The sequence below is a fragment of the Ailuropoda melanoleuca genome, chromosome 10, assembly GCF_002007445.2.
Source record: "Ailuropoda melanoleuca isolate Jingjing chromosome 10, ASM200744v2, whole genome shotgun sequence".
NCBI classification, from domain to species: domain Eukaryota; kingdom Metazoa; phylum Chordata; class Mammalia; order Carnivora; family Ursidae; genus Ailuropoda; species Ailuropoda melanoleuca.
Window position 1 is genome coordinate 94,162,228 of NC_048227.1, and position 17,143 is coordinate 94,179,370.

A 17,143-nucleotide genomic window follows, 5' to 3' on the forward strand; every position below is an offset into this window, starting at 1 on the left:
GATCATGCCCTGAGCCAAAGGCAGACACTTAATGACTGAGCCACTCAGGTGCCCCTGAACTTACATTTTTTTAAAGGCTCATTGGTTTCAATTAAGGAAATCATTCAAAAAAATTAAGGTTTCTATTCTGATTCCAACTTTGACATATAACACCTTAGGCAAGGCACACCCTCCCTGGCTTGGAGATTTCTTTTTTCTTTTCTTTTCTTTTTTCTTTTTTTCTTTTCTTTTCTTTTTTCTTTTTTTCTTTTCTTTTCTTTTCTTCTCTTCTCTCCTCTTCTTTCTTTTTCTTTCTTTCTTTCTTTCTTTCTTTCTTTCTTTCTTTTTCTTTCTTTCTTTCTTTCTTTCTTTCTTTCTTTCTTTCTTTCTTTCTTTCTTTCTTCTTTCTTTCTTTCTTTCACAGAGAGAGAGAGAGAGAGAGCACAAGCAGGGGGAGACAGAGAAGGAGAAGCAGGCTCTCTGCTTAGCAGGGAGCCTGATGCAGGGGTTCAATCCCAGGACCTGACCTGAGCTGAAGGCAGACGCTTGACCTACTGAGCCACCCAGGTGCTCCTGGCTTGGAGATTTCTTATCTGAGTGTGAAATGGCATCTAAACAGTTCTAAGGGCTGAATGTTCTGGTTGCTGATGAAAGCTTCTAACAAGGGAATATTGTACCAGGAGACTCTTCCTCCTTGCCCCCATGTAGCAGAACCCCTCCCTCTGAGTCAGACGGAATCATGCCTTTTGCTTGGCGCTTCCTTCTGTGGAGATGGCACCTATCACGTCATATTAGAGCTAGCTGTTTGTCCGCCAGTTTCCCCAACCAAACAACAATCAAGTTCTATTACTGTGTTGCACGTCAGACAAAATCCGTATCAAGCAGACTTAGTTATAAAGAGAATTTATTTTTTTTCAAAGATTTTATTTATCTGAGAGAGAGAAAGAGAGCAAGCATGAGTGGGGTGAGGGGCAGAGGGAGATCAGACTCCCCACTAAGCAGGGAGCCTGATGCAGGGCTCGATCCCAGGACTCCAGGATCATGACCTGAGCTGAAGGTCAAAGTTTAACGGACTGAGCCACCCAGACACCCAATAAAAATAATTTATTGACTCCTGTAACTGAAAGGTTCAACTGTGGACCTGGCCTGAGGTCTGGCTGGCTTCAGGGCTCATATGATGTGACTTGGTTCTAATCTCTCTCTTTTCCTCTGCTCTGCTTCCATGATGTCGGCCCCATTCGCTTGTGGTTCCAATCAGAAGAAGATTTTTTCCTATCCTGTGAAAATTTCCTTCTGCCGTATTGACGGTTTGGGTCAAGTGTCTGTCCCTGAACCAATCGCTGAGGCCAAGGTGATAGTAACCAGCAGAAGCTACTCAGGCCCTCCTGCTTCCTGAGAGCTGGGGTGGGGTCAGCTCCACCCACCTGCTGGCTGGGGTCAGGGAGGCAACGACTTCTCAGATATCGAGATGACAGAAGAAGGGCAGGGGTAGGTGCTGCGCTTGCCATCACACGTAGCGAACACCTCCACCACAGCATTCACCACCGCGTGCTTTCTGTCGAGTTGTTCTTGTCTCCCTCCCCCTCTTAGAAAGTGAACCCCTTGACTCTGGATGTTTTACGTCTGCATTTCCAAGCCCTAGCATACAACATGTGTTCAGTAGAGGTTTCTGGTGGTCACTTACTTCAGACGACTCTGCAGTGGTTACTTTCCAATCAGCTTGGCTGTTCCCAAGGACTTTGGCGTCCATGTCCAAGGAGAGCTGATGGAGGTCAGTGGCATTGAGATGAACTAAGTGTGGGGAGCAACAACGTCCTGGGGCTTTGCAGTTTGTCTCTGCTGGCCATGTTGAAAGCTTGGGGACTCCATCCACCTACCGCTCAGGAACACTAGTGTTTTCCAGCATCATGGGAGCTAAATGACCCCTGATTCTGGTTTTGGATATGACATTTGCCACAGAAGGACATGAGTGGGTATAAAAATAAAGCACCAACAGGCAGCCTGACTTTCTTCTCCCACGGATAAAATTGCCTCAACTGAGCTTCTAACAGAAAGAGACAGGTGAAAGACAGGAGTGGGAATTAGCTCCCCCCCACCCCACTCTCAAGGTACAATCTGGCATTTTGCTGGAGGCAGCTACTGCACAAAGATTTGTGGCAGTGACTGTGAAAGAGAAATGAAATGTCAGGGTTTCCTCCCTGGTGGGGCCTGCATTAGGTCAGTGCAGATGGCATCCCTCAGCATGCAGCATGCTGAAAATGTATTTTAAAGGGTATTTTGTCGATTTAGCAAACTATGGTACGGGAATGTAATGGAATATGGGATAGCTAATAAGATGCTGTGTGAAAGTGTTGATTAATATGGATACTGTATTTGAAAAAAAATGGAAGTTTAAAAAACAAACAAACCAGAACTTGAAATAGCGTGAACACACTGATTATAGCTCCATAAAACATGTGTTCATTTTTAAATATTGAAAGAGGGTTTGGAGCAAAGTAAATAGAGTTTATGAGGTTGGAAACCCTAGTTTGTAATTAGTTTTAAAGGATTTTTGCAGAATGGTCTTTTCTGGGCAAATGAGGAATGCATTTTCAGGAATTGAGTTCTGCTCATCCTAGGCGGGCTGGATGTATGCAGTGGTTTTAGTCTAAAGTGTGGGGTGTGAGGAGAGGAAAGAAGGAAGGGAGAGAGGGAGGGAAGGAGGAAGTGATGGTTAAGGAAGCAGACAAAATAGTTTTGAAAACATTTTGCAAAATGTAAAGTAGTAGGCAAATATTTGCTGTTATTATACATAATAACTCATGCTCTACCACGAAACAGCGCTGCTCTCAGAATGAGGTAAGGCCTCCTGCCTTTGTGTGAGATGGTTTTGTGTTGCTATACTTTTGAGGCTCTCTCATGGCTTTAAAATCCTCTCCTCTGAGACACTTCCTTCTGCTGTTCAACTCTGTGGGGACCTTTTCCCCTCGTACTTGTATGCTTGCAGGATGGAGTTGTAAACCAATAACCACATCCATTAAAACTGAATGTAAAGTATCTGGAGAAGGCTTTCCGACTAGAAGAGTTATAAACTTTTGGTTAGTAACTTTACTTAATAATAGTAAAAATGTACTGAACATTTGGGGCTCACTTCTGGGATCCCAGATATGTTGGAGGCACTGGAGGCTGCTGGACGAGTCACAGCCACGCAAGAGAGATGTTATAGGCATTTGAGCTCTTGGACAGAGTGACACACTTGGTTGAAATTGAGCACCCATGTTGGCACATTGAATTTAAATAAAAAATACATTAAAAAAAAAGAGCCAGGCAGTGTATTGAAATTCAACCAATAAGCATTTTATTCATCATTTATAATTTTGTAAAAGGATTTTATGATTGAGTGCACTGTGATATATTTGACAAAGTTGAGGAAGTTGGCCGTAGGAGCTGGTCTGTCATGAAAATGGGCTATTCTGTTTTGGATATATTATATTGAGATGATGACAAGACATGGCTGTGGAATTATCCTATGGACAATTGGAGATTCAGGAGCAGAACTTGGAGGACAGGGAATAAGTAGGAATAAAGGTTGAGGGGTCAATTATGAATAAGGGCAGATAAAAATGAGTTTGAAGATCAGAGGATGGTGGGTTGAGTCCTGGGCAAATCTAGAGTTAGAGAGCAGGATATGGAAAGTGTAAAATGCCATCTCTGACTTCCGGGGTGTTGCCATCTTGTTGAAGGTACTAAATGTGTACAACATGAAGGATTGGAGAGGGACATGTGACTGTAGAAACCACCACATGAACAACAGGTGTTGGCGAGAATGCAGAAAAAGGGGAACCCTCTTACACTGTTGGTGGGAATGCAAATGGGTGAAGCAACTCTGGAGAATAGTTCTTCAAAAAGTTAAAAATAGAACTATCTTACAAGCTAGCAATTGCACTACTAGGTATTTACCCAAAGGATTAAAAAAAAAAAACAAACCCAGATTCGAAGGGGTACATGCACCCCAATGTTTATAGCAGCATTACTAACAATAGCCAAACTATGGAGAGAGCCCAAATGTCCATTGACTAATGAATGGATAAAGAAGATGTGATATACATAATATATTATTTAGTCATCAAAAAGAATGAAATCTTGCCATTTGCAATGACATGGATAGAGCTAAGTTTTCACACTAAGTGAAATAAGACAGTCAGAGAAAGACAAATATGGTATGATTTCACACATGTGGATTGTAAGAAACAAAACAGATGAACATATGGAAAGAGGAGAGAAAAAATGGAGAGAGGGAAACAAACCCTAAGAGACTTAATGATAGAGACCAAACTGAGTGTTGAAGAAGAGAGGTGGGTGGGGGATGGGCTGGATGGGTGATGGGCATTAAAGAGAGCGTTAGTTGCGATGAGCACTGGGTACTGTATGGAAGTGATGAACTGAATGCTACTCCCAAAGCCAATATTGCACTGTATGTTAACTAACTAAAGTTTAAATAAAAATTAAGAAAATGGTTAAAACAAAAACCAAAAAACAACAACAAAAAACCACCGCTTGATAATTTGGGCTCTCCAGACTGTAAGGGCTGTAGGCAGGCACACAGGCAGGGAAAGATGTCATAAGACGGAGCTGATGAAGTCTTCTTGGGGAGGAAGGCAAGCTCGCCCCAAAAAAGGTGGTTCTGCGGGCTCTGAGCCAACTGCAGCACATTTGAGGAACCCTCTAGCCCAGAGGTATGCACAGAGAAGCATGTGAGATCTGGTCAACCCAGTGGAAGAACTCAGCCCCCCTGCTGCCTCCCTCTGCTCCCCCTCCCTCCCTCCAGGTTCATAAATCTCTGGGACTTGGCCTCAGCTGCCCCTCCCTTCCCAAGAAGGACTTCCTCTTTCTCTCGTGCTGCCACACTTTCTGGAAGCCTTCAAAAGAGCACCCTTGTTGACGTTCTTCCTCAAAACTCCAGTAACAGTTTTGTTTTTTTTTAACTGTGTGTTTGAAACTTTACATATATTTCCTTATATTTTTTTTTCATTTATATGCATGGCCTGTTCCTCAATTAAATTGTTTGTCATCTGCCTTAGAAGATTGCTATAAGACCAGGGACAATATACATAAGTCATTAACATGGAATAGGTGCTTAGGAAGAGCTGGTTGTTACTGTCCATGGTAGTACGGATGCCCCTTGGGACCGGAGGCCACGTCTGGTGTCCTCTCCACCTCCAGCTCCATGAATGGATGTTGATGCCACGACAGATTCGCCCCACTTTCGATCGGCTTCTTTTGTCTCTTGAGCAATTTTGTTCAACAGCTGGGACTGTCAGAGCTCATTTCTGAGTGGTTTCAAAGCTACTTGGCCATTTAATGTTTTTAAAGAAATGGCTGGAGAAAAGCCAACTCTCTTCGCCTTTACTGATGAAGGACAAATTGCTTTTGTTAAATACAACATCTCAAAATCTTTCAAATGGACATGAATGCTGATGACAGACCCAATCTCAGCAGACAAACGGGGAATTACTGGCTCAGAAGAGGGTGCTCACACAGAGCTTTAAATCCATGGCCGTCCCCAGCGCGTGATCCATTAACGTGGGGGCAATGCCGTTAGTTCCCCTTGTTCTAGTTGGAGCCTTCGCCTCACAGTTCAGAGCACCTGCAGAATGAGAGGGAGGAGGAGGAGGAAGAGAGGGGGAAGAAAGGACAGTGATGTGGTTTTCTTTTTTTGGAGTGACATCTATGAAGCCCAGCCTAGATCAATTTCCATGATAGTGTTTTTTTTAAAGGGCCGTTTTTAGAACTTGAAGTGATTTCAAGCCAGATCAGCCCTATTGTCTGTGATGTTGGTGGAGCGGTAGGAGCTAGGAAAGTGTGTGTGTCCCTGGGGAGCGTTTAGGTTTCCTCTTAACAGCACTCATTGTGATCTGGCTTGTTGTAGCATTTGCTGGGGGGAGGGATGGAGATGTGACTTGGAATTTCTGGGTCACGTCTCTTTTTTACACTGACCTTCACACTTTGGCTATCTTAAAAAATAGGTTATCTCCAGAACCAGAGCAAATAATTCTGCTTATTTAATACGTATGACTATTTCACATGCATGTAGTGAATATATACAGAGTGGTTGAGGGACGATGGCGTGGGCTGGGCAGATGCCCAGGCCACGAAGCTCAAGCCCGAGGTGAAGCTATGAAATAGATGGTTTGTCTTCAGCGTCTGCCACTCCCTCTTGTCAGAGTGTCTTTCCGAGTGACACACCAGATGCTTCCTCAGCACCAGACTGGCCTGGTTCTCAGCACGCCAACCGTAGGCAGCCTCCTCCTTGGGAAACAGCACACCCACCATGTGTCCCTCTCTGTGCCTGGCATCACAAGAACCACCCCCTCCCCGGGCCCCACCAGCCAACCTGACCACTCCCCCCACAGTTGTACCCCCCATGCCCCCAGCCAGCCCCAGCCCAACCCGATGGATCCCACCCCTCTGAGACCACTGGGTTTGGGGAGAACTCCTGCCTCAAGGGCAAGCAGCCTGGGCTCGCTGTCAGCTTGTGGGAGGTTGGGGTTACAGCCTCACTCAAGGGGAACAAAAAGATCAACTAGTCTCTCTCTTTCTGGAGTTTGCTTTGGAGAACCAGGTGGAAGCTTCTAGTTGGTGAGGGATCCTGAAGAAAGACTTGCGGACACACACGGGGAGGGGCCTTGAGTGTGCAGCAGTGACCAGAGAGCAGAAGGCAGGGAGGCCGAGGGGCCAGGGCTGCAGGGCAGGCAGGAGCTGGACAGGGAGGACGGCGAGGGGGGCTCACCCTGACGTGGGGATCCCCACTCTCCGGCCACTGCAGACAGGATAGCTGTCGGCCAGAACGGCCTTGAATGGGGTTCCTTCTGGCTCCTGTGCTAGGGGTCTGCTCTCTGGGGGGCTGTTCTTCCCTGCGGCCAGGTGGTTGCTGGGCCAGCTTTCCCGGGATTCCCCATTTCCCTTGCTCTCACACATGTGTATCCTTAAGGGGAAGTCCTCATTCCTAGACCCCAGAGTGAGTTTGACTCCTCGTGTGGCTGCCTGGGGTCTTCTCATCTTCTCGCTGGTAATTCCCTCTTGCTATGAATGCTTTAGTTTTAGGAAAAGAAAATACGGGGACTCTGTAGGAGGAATAACACATTCAAGTCATGCTGTGAGTCATGAGACTGGACAGATGTTTTTTTTTTAGAATTAAGCATCTCTAGGTTGACACCAAGAGATGAGGGCCAGGACTCTGGGGGATAAAAACAGAAAAACCGCAGGGAGCCTGGAGGAGGCCCACGGGTAGAGGACTGTCTCAGTCAGCTTGGGCACCATAACAAAATACCACAGATTAGGGGGCTTCCCCACCAGATGTTGATTTCTCACACTTCTGGAGGCTGGAGGTCTGAGATCAGATGTGTGGTTGGGTTCTGGAGAAGGCCCTCTTCCTGGCTTGTAGGTGGCTGTCACCTCATACCCTCGAATGGCAGTGGGGGGTGGGGGGACCCTCTCTGGTGTTAAGGACACTAATCCTTTTGGATCAAGGCCCCACCCTTATGAACTCATTAACATTAATGACCTCCTTAGAGGCCCGTCTCCAAATACAGCCACTCTTGGGGTTAGGGCTTCCATATAAGAATTTTGGGAAGACATAATTCAGTCCATAAAAGGGACCAGAGAGAAGCAATGCCTTCATGTCCAGCCAGTGGTAGACTCTGGGTTGATTTATGGTTGACTTGATGTTTGCCTTCTAATTCATTTGCTCTTTCGTTCAACAAGGATTTTTGAGCACCTGTCGTATGAGTACCTAAGGCAACATGGTAAGAACACACAGGCAATATCCCTAATTAACATGATTTATATAAAATTACCAGTTATATAACTAATAAGCTACGTGGGGTGATGTTAATGCCTAGAAGACAAGTAATGCCTGGGTGTGGGCAAGAACGTATACGTGCTTATCATCTTAGACAGCATTTGTGGTCTGGTTATAAATCGAAACTCGAATGATTCCATCAGATAATCACAGGAAGTTGCTCCCGACACATGATCTCTTTCTCTCCTTTCTTGCTTTAAAAATCAGGGCACCGGTTGGCATGGGGGCTGGCCTTTCAGGGACCCAATCAGGAAGTGAATTGTAGAAGGAAGGGAGTAGTCACCATTTTCAAGCCAATGATTGATCACTGGACTTTCAGAGATACCATCACTGCTCTGTCCTCAGAGGTGTCTGCCAAATCCATTCCTTGTGGCCGAGCCCTACTGTTGTGGGCCAGCTGCCCCCAGCCTCCTGGGCTTTACTCACTGCACACACGACCGCTGGTAGGAGCTCCTGCACGAGGAGGGAAGGCTCGCCAAGTGTGCACATGGGGCCCTGGTTCATAGCAGCAGGTGAAACAGACTCAAGGCATCTATAACCCATTCTGGGCAACCAAACCACTGCCCTGTCCAGGTTGCTTTTAGAAGTATACGACCCCATAGCTCAGGTGCGTTCCATCTTTGAGCGCCACATATGTCGGTTTCAGGAAAGCAGCATTACTCTGATGACCCTTGATCTCTCTCGATGTAGGCCGTCTCCTTTGACAAGGGTGTTGATCAGACTTGGATTCTGTTGGAGAACATTTGGGGATAATCCATTGTTGAGCAGCCTGTCACTGCCTGGCAGGACTGGGAGCGCAGGAGAGCTGCCCCATGGGGGAGACTTTAGCATCACGACAAGCCCCTCCCCTGCGACAGAAGCTTCCTCAGATTCATGCAGCCAGAGAGGCTACCCCTTGGGAACCTCGGTGAGAGCACGTAGGCTGGCCTGACAAAGTGGCCAATCTGTCACCAACTCCTGCTTATGCACGCGCCAGTACCCCTGCCCAGTGCTTAATGCATTGCTCTCCCCGGGGCTGGGGGGGGGCGGCTCTGAAAATGCCCAGAACTCCTTGCTGCAAAATGACAAAGTGGACTGGTCTTCCCCCCTCCATGTCTTCGTGGTCCTATGGGGCAGCAGATGATGCAATGAGCAGCAAATAGTGGGGGGCAGGGGGCAGTGACTGTGCATGTGCGTATGACTTCTGAGCGGTCATGGGGGCTCACTCTTGACGCAGCCCAAACCTCGGATAACAGTGGTTCACACTGACTCGAGGCTGGAGATGGGGGGTTAGAAGCCAGCCTGGTACTCTCGGTGGTTTGCCAGCGGCACAGGTCTCACCAAGTCGGGCACACAGCGGATGGCTTGTGTGACACACCTGCCCCCAAGCCTGCCCCACCCAGTGGAACACTGTGTCTGCAACTGAGCTCAGCAGAGCAACTGGAGATGCTCGGGGCTTTCACGCGCCCCGGCAGCACTGAAATGCCAAAGGCTTCAGCAATGCGTTCCATCCACCTTCAGGCCTGGGAAACCGAGGGCCAGAGTCAGAGGTGGGGGGCTGCTTCTCGGGCTGCCGGCCACAGCTCACACGGCTCTGTGGGGTAGTGGCATCGCAGCCTACTGGTTCGGATGGTATGGTATGGTTAGGTTAGGGTAGGTTAGGTTAGGGTAGGGTAGGTTAGGTTAGGGTAGGTTAGGTTAGGGTAGGGTAGGTTAGGGTAGGTTAGGTTAGGTTAGGGTAGGTCAGGGTAGGTTAGGTTAAGTTTGGGTAGGTTAGGGTAGGGTAGGTTAGGGTAGGTTAGGGTAGGTTTGGTTAGGTTAGGGTAGGTTAGGTTAGGGTAGGGTAGGTTAGGTTAGGTTAGGGTAGGTCAGGGTAGGTTAGGTTAAGTTAGGGTAGGTTAGGGTAGGTTTGGGTAGGTTAGGGTAGGTTAGGTTAGGTCAAGGTAGGTTAGGGTAGGGTAGGTTAGGTTAGGGTAGGGTAGGTTAGGGTAGGTTAGGGTAGGTTAGGGTAGGTTAGGTTAAGTTAGGGTAGGTTAGGGTAGGGTAGGTTAGGGTAGGTTAGAGTAGGTTAGGTTAGGACACTGAAGCCAGATACCCGCTCAGCCACCTCCCACCTGCGGGCAGGTGACAACTCTCTCCAGATGCACCTGCTCATACGATCCCCGTTCAGAGGCCTCACCTGGAAAATCCAGTTGTGTGTGATCTGAAAAGTGATTTCCTTGCTGGGAGGGCCCCTCGGATTGAGTTTCTCTGGGTGTCTCTCTGTCTGGGACACGTGGCCTCAGCAAGACTCCCTGAAGTGGCAGCTTCTCCCTGGTCCCCTCGGACACCCATGTCACCTAGCAGGCCCCCAAATAAATGCCCACTGAGTCAAGGGAAAGAGGGATGCCTGCGTTCTGTCCCGGAGCAGAGTCTGGATTCCTGTCAGGCTCTCGTACGCGTGTAGGGCTCATGCTAGTGTGTTTCTGGAACCTGTGCCTTTTCAGAGACCCCTTTCCTTGGGCTTCGTAAGAGATATTCACGTGGCAAGGCCACACCTGCAGTCTGATAAATGCAGCGCATCAATCAAATCAAACTGAAAATACAGCCTGCAGGGAAATGACCGTGCCCGTGGTTCAGGCAGGAAGGGTCTAAGCAGAGTGGCAGAGGAGGCTGAAGGCAGTGGGACGTGGTGGCAGTGAGCCAGGCGCACTAAATGGACACCGACTGTATCCATGAAGCCCAGATACGGTTTCAACTCCGTCAGCAGTGGCTTCTCCGTGGCTTGAGGCTAATTCAGGTGCAGACCGTGGAGCGCTTAAATTAAACAAAATAGAAGAACTTTCCGGGGTGCACAGTGTATTTTATTACTGCCCACACACGGGCTGGGAGACTTTGCAACGATGCTGATTTTCTTGGACTGGGAGCCACCCGGGGGCTCTTTCTGCAATGCAAAGTTGGCCTCGATGGAAATTAAAAGCAACTTATGTTCTGAGAATTGGTGTCCAGAGAAAACACAAGCCACTGTGCCACTTACCATGCCTGGAGTCAGTAAGGATATAAAAAGGGTCTTCCAACATCAGTATTGTTTCCCGGAATTTTTTTTTAAAGATTTTATTTTATTTATTTGACAGAGAGAGACACAATGAGAGAGGGAACACAAGCAGGGGGAGTGGGAGAGGGAGAAACAAGCTTCCTGCTGATCAGGGAGCCGCGATGTGGGGCTTGATCCCAGGACCCTGGGATCATGACCTGAGCTGAAGGCAGATGGTTACCTGATTGAGCCACCCAGGTGCCCCTCTCGGAATTTTTAAGGCAGAATTTCAGAGATCTTCTGTTTAGTCCATTTTTTTGCAGGTGAGTAGAGAGGCTCTGAGGGAAAGAAATGATTTGTCCAGGGTCACACAATACAGAGCAATACCTGGATCAGAGTCCAGAGTTTCTAACTTCATTTCACTCCTGGACTGTCTAAAATCCCCTCTTTTCAAAGTGTTTTATTCCCAGTATTATTAATGACATGCTGTGTCCAAGATGCTTATTTAGGGTTGTTATTTTGAAGAGACTGCCAGTTCAAACTTTTCTCCCCGGGATTCCCCCACCCCCCCAGAAAAATGTTACAGAGTATAACCACAATCCAGCTCGCTGCTGAAGCCTCCATCCCCTGAGTCATCCTCTCCCCTCCCCCACTGCCCCATCCCTGGCCCTGTAACAGCTACTCTGCTGAGAGTTTCTGTTTCAATTTTAAAATGTATTTATTTATTTTTAAAAGATTTTATTTATTTATTCGACAGAGAGAGAGACAGCCAGCGAGAGAGGGAACACAAGCAGGGGGAGTGCGAGAGGAAGAAGCAGGCTCATAGCGGAGGAGCCTGATGTGGGGCTCGATCCCACAACACCGGGATCATGCCCTGAGCCGAAGGCAGACGCTTAACCGCTATGCCACCCAGGCGCCCCTCAATTTTAAAATTTGAATCCCTTCTCTTTCTCCCTCTCCCTCTGCTCCAAGCCCCACCACCGTGTCTTGTCATATTTGCTGCAAAACCTCCCTTCCATCCGTTCTCTACCCTGGAACCAGAATGATTTTTTTTTGAACTTTTTTCTTTTGAAATAATTATAGATTCACAGGAAGGTGCAAAAAATAACGTGCAAGGAGATCCCGTGTACCCACCACCCAGTTTCTGCCAGTAATACCATGTTGCACAATTATCAAAACAACAAATAAATGTCAAAGCAGGATATTGGCCCTGGTGCAGCCCAGAGAGGACTTTATGACCCGACGTGCTTGTGTGTGTGGGTGTGTGTCTGCAATCATATCGTGTGTAGATTCATGTAACCACAACCAAGATAAAGAGAATGATCTTTAAAAATTGTACGTCAGTCATGTGGTTTCCTCACTAAAATCTTTCAGTGGCTTCCCATCCTCCTAGATTACACTCAAACTTCTGCCCAAGCAACTTCTCAGCTTTCTCCCAGACCACAGAGCTCTGGCCCTGTCGCTGGCTGGGCCTCTCAAGCCCCGAGCTCTGGAAGCTGCTGCTGTTTCCATTTGGTTTGCTTTGCTCTCGGCTCTTCTTTTGGCTGGCTTGTTCTCCCTCAAGGGCCACCTCCATCCACCTTCTCTGGCCACTTACTCTGCCTCACACACCCTGGGTCTGGCCCTCCTCCATACACTGGCCCCCTTTTCTCTTTACTTTTTATTTATTTTTTGTTACGTTCAGTTAGCCAGCATAAAGCACGTCATTAGTTTTTGATGTAGTGTGCAACAATTCATTAGTTGCGTGTAACACGCAGTGCCCATCACCACACGTGCCCTCCTTAATGCCCATCTCCCGGTTATACGGGCCCCGAGGGCAGGCATTTTATCAGCAGTCATCCCTTCAAAATGTCCTGCCGGGCCTGGCACCCAGTAAGCGTGTGGAAGGATGAAGGTCAGGGGCAGATTTTCATCCTCACGTCCAGAATCATCCAGGGCAACTCGGGGTCCCAATTAAATGATGGGACAGCACTGTGTAGTTATATAGGTAGAGAAAACCTCCTATTTTGAAAAGGACAATGGCCTTATACTCAATATAAGTAATACTTTAAGAACACAAAGGTGTAGACATTTGTAATTTTTTTTTTTTTAAGTCTGTATCCAGTATGTGTCGAGGCACCGAAAGTAAAGTTGTATTTTCTCTTCTTTATCAAGTTGCTTTTTTGGCAAATGTTGAAGATAGTTCTGTTTCTTTTTCTGCAGTGTATTTTGTGTCCTTAGGAAAAGTATCCAACCCACCTCTCTATGTATATGAAGAGTAAACTTTCCGAACAGGACGGTGTTGCAGCGAGCGCAGAAGCGTGTGCCTGCCTTACCGTGAATACAGCCTGCGAGCGTTTGCCTCGGTGTCCCCAGCCGCGACCGTACAGCACGATTTCATGACTGATGCCAGGTTTAGGTGTAGGCCCAAATGTGCGGGGATAGAGCGCTCCTGACTTAGGCAAACGCACTGAAGACTCGGGGCCGACAGGCCAGCAATGTGAGCTACATTTTTAAAAAAATGTCTCTTAATGCCGCCGCCACAGACGGCAGTGGGGCCTTCAGTGTTGGGACAGAAGGAGCGTTCTAGATTCGCTTGGAATTGGGGGAATCGCTGAAGTGACGCAGTCGTGGGCTAACGCGTAGGTTTACTGGTCACATCTCCCGTGAGGGGGGTCCTGCTCCGACAGGACGAGGATGTGGAAGACAGTTGCATTCTGTTTCTCCACACGTCTCCCACTTCTGGCCTCAGGAGGATGGTTCGCTCTGCTTTTTCCAGCCTGGCCTCTGTCAGAAGCGTGCAGGCCGGGGCGGGTTCTGTGAAATTCCTCCAGGTCTGCTTAGGCAATCTGGACTTCGGGGCTAATCTATTATGTCATCAAGGGCCGATGAATGGCACGACTGTGGGCCAGGCATGGTGTGAGGGACTCAAAAGATACATGGGGCGCCTGGGCGGCTCAGTCGGTCAGGTCTCTGACTCTTGATTTCGGGCTCAAGTCACGATCTCAGGGTGGTGAGACTGAGCCCTGCACCCGGCTCCACATTGGGCGTGGAGTCGGCTTCGGAGTCTCTCTCTCCCTCTCCCTCTGTTCCTCCCCCACCCCTCTCCCTCTCTAAAAATAAATAAATAAATACAATAGAAGATATGTACGTTTGGGCCATCTAGAAACTTCCAAGTCCAGCAGGGAGTAGAGATCGATGGACAGGTAATCTCAGTAAGACATGAAGGATGATGCTAGTTATGTGATGAGGCAGCAAGGCTCACAGATTTGAGCCCTTGGGAAAGCCAGCTGTGTAGGAAGGAGGGAAAGCTCCATGAGCTCTGAGGGAGGCAGCTTTCTCCAAGTTGTCCTTTGAACAAAAATCAAAGCTGGCAATGGAGACCTCCTGCTGACAAGCTCTGGGACAAGTGGGATCTCCTTAAATTGTCCCTGGGGACCAGCTTCCCCCGCCCCTCATCCCTGAGCCTCCAGCAGCAGGTGTGACCAGGAGGACATGGGTGATTTCTTTCCCAGACCTGGATATTTCAAGCGCACTGGCACCTCCTTGATCAAAGTCTAGATGATGCGGTCTCAAGGTCACCACCTCTGCCCTTGGCTGAGTTCCACCTGGTGACGGGGCTTCTCCTTGCAAGGTCCAGGTCATCAAGATCGATTTCACGCTGCTGGTTTGTCTCTGCACCTAAAAGTGTTTTCGTAATTGCGCTTTAAAAATTAGTAAAATAGTACCTATTGTACTATTCCCGCTTTTCCCCTGCAGGGAAACGATTGCTGAAAGGGTTTAAGTTCCTTCCTATCAGAGCCGCGGCTCCATCCTCACCTGGTGTGTGATTCCGTGGAAGACAAAGTTCTCCTTACTTGGAGCAAATATGTTCTGGGTCTAGAAATGCCTCTTTTTTTTCCATTTCAGATCATTGTGTGCTGCAAATCCTCCCTGGGGCTGCTCAGGACTCGGGCGTCTGTTGATTTTCCTTCTAGCCATTCTGAAGGACGGACGGAGACCGTGCTGAAGGAGAGCTGGGAACATGGAGGTGACAGAAGAGAGTTCCAGTACTGCCCCTGCCCCAGTGCCTTGGCATCATTTCCAGACTTCCCTAAGCTTCAGTTCTTTGCCTGTAAAGTGGGGGCCAGGAAGTGCCTACCTCCCAGGCCCGGGTGACCACAGCCAGGGACACTTTAGCCCGGAGTCTGGCTCAAAAGATGTCGGTGACAACAATCACTGATCACAAACGTAGGTCAAGCATGAAGTGGAGACAAAGAACCCCTGGTGTGAGCACATGTAATGCTTTCTATGATCACCTGGAAACTAAGCACAGCAGGAGTCACAGAACAATGGGGCCGTCCCCCTGCTCTCGTCCAGGCTTCGGTGACAGAGGAGCTGGGGCTCGGGGTTCGGTTTCTGCTCCACCATGGGGTCCTGCGGTCTCAGGTCCCTGTTTCCTTGCAGCACCTCCAAACCTCGGCTGCTCCCCTGAGCCTCTGGCCAGGGGCCGCTAGCAGGTGGGGCTGTTTCTGAGGGGCTGTGCTGTGCTGCATGACCTCAGAGGAGCTGCATGCTTCTCTGGAATGAAGGACAGCACGGGAGGGAGCCGGCCTCCTCTTCATCGCATCGAAGGTTCCTTCACATAGTTCCCGTTCATGTAGCCGTGGGGAGCCTCTGCACACAAGTGGGGTACAAGGCTGCCTGGTGATGTTCCTGGAGGTATGGTGGTGGAGCCATCTACACCGGATGCCCAGCAAGCTCAGAACAAAGGGGGGGTGCCACTGGAGACCAGCCCGGTGGCTGCTGAGGGGGGCAGGACAGGACTAGAAGGGATCCGGGGTGGGGAGTGGAGAAGACACCCCAGGAGTCCCCAGCCTCACTGACCCCACCACCCAGTTTGCTCCCGCTGCAGGCACAGCCTCCACCCAGGTCTCTTGGCCCCACTATGACTGTTCCTATGATGACGGCCAAACACGGATTTTCCCAGGAGAATCCACTCCTTGTTTTATTCATTGGCTTTTCTCTGAGGTTGCGAGGAATGGAAATACACATTCAGCCTCTGTTTTTTTTTTTCTTAAAGATTTTATTTATTTATTTAACAGAGAGATAGAGAGCACAAGTAGGCAGAGTGGCAGGCAGAGGGAGAGAGAGAACAGGCTCCTTGCTGAGCAGGAAGTGTGGGGCTTGATCCCAGGACGCTGAGATCATGACTTGAGCTGAAGGCAGCCACTTAACAGACAGAGCCACACAGGCACTCCTCAGCCTCCGTTTTAAGGACATTCTCATTGCTACATTATTTCTTTCACATTTTAGGTGTCCAAAGGAGTGGGAAGCTGCAGCCCCCTTTACTCTTCCTCCCCCCCGCCCCCCCGTTTACCGTAGGCTGGAGCGCCTGGGACAGCAGGGTTCACACTGGCTACTCAGTGGGAAAGCAGGGCAAGGAGCAATGTGGGTATTGCCATTTTTTAAAAAAGACTTATTTACTTATTTTAGAGAGTGAGACAGAGCATGAGAGGGAGGGGAAGAGGGGAGGGAGAGAGAATCTTAAGCAGACTCCAACCTGAGCCCAATAATGTGGGGCTTGATCGCAGGACCCTGAGCTAATGACCTGAGCCAAAATCAAATCAAAAGTTGGATGCTCGGGGCGCCTGGGTGGCACAGCGGTTAAGCGTCTGCCTTCGGCTCAGGGCGTGATCCCGGCGTTATGGGATCGAGCCCCACGTCAGGCTCCTCTGCTGTGAGCCTGCTTCTTCCTCTCCCGCTCCCCCTGCTTGTGTTCCCTCTCTCGCTGGCTGTCTCTATCTCTGTCAAATAAATAAATAAAATCTTTAAAAAAAAAAAAAGTTGGATGCTCAACCGACTGTGATACCCAGGTGCCCCTGGGTATTGCCATTTTTAAAACTCCTTCCAATCTGAAAATGTACTCATCCCTCCAACTGCAATTTTAGGTTCCAATGAACCAGGAATTTTTCCATGAATTAAAAAGAACCAACAAAATGGAAAAACACTTCTTGCCCTTGCAGAGCTTATGACTTGGTGACAGAGACTGACAGTAATGTCAGATGGTGATGAGTGCCATGAAAAAAAGAAAATAAAGTGGAGAAAGGGGTAAAAAGTCCAACCATGTTTGAGGTCGCTGTTTTAAATAAGGTGGTCAGGCAGGACCTCACTGAACACCTGCCAGTCGAGCAGGGAACTGAATGAGGTTAGCAAGTGAGCCTGCAACAATGTGTGGTCAGGAGAGGTAACCTTACAAACAGGGAACTGTTTGTACGGAGGGCACCTGGCATTTTCAGGGAAGCCACTAAGCAGAGTGAGTGAGGGGAGAAGAGCAGAGGGGACGTTTAGGGGGCAAATGGCAGATGAAATAA

At 48.6% G+C, this 17,143-nt stretch overlaps 1 long non-coding RNA gene across 1 annotated transcript; it reads left to right on the forward strand.

The window, feature by feature from the left end:
- The first annotated feature begins 2,699 nt into the window (after positions 1–2,699).
- LOC117804089 lies at positions 2,700–16,245 on the forward strand. The gene is made up of 2 exons (XR_004628261.1): positions 2,700–2,817; positions 14,700–16,245. It is a non-coding gene; the product is annotated as an uncharacterized LOC117804089 (long non-coding RNA).
- Positions 16,246–17,143: the final 898 nt, after the last annotated feature.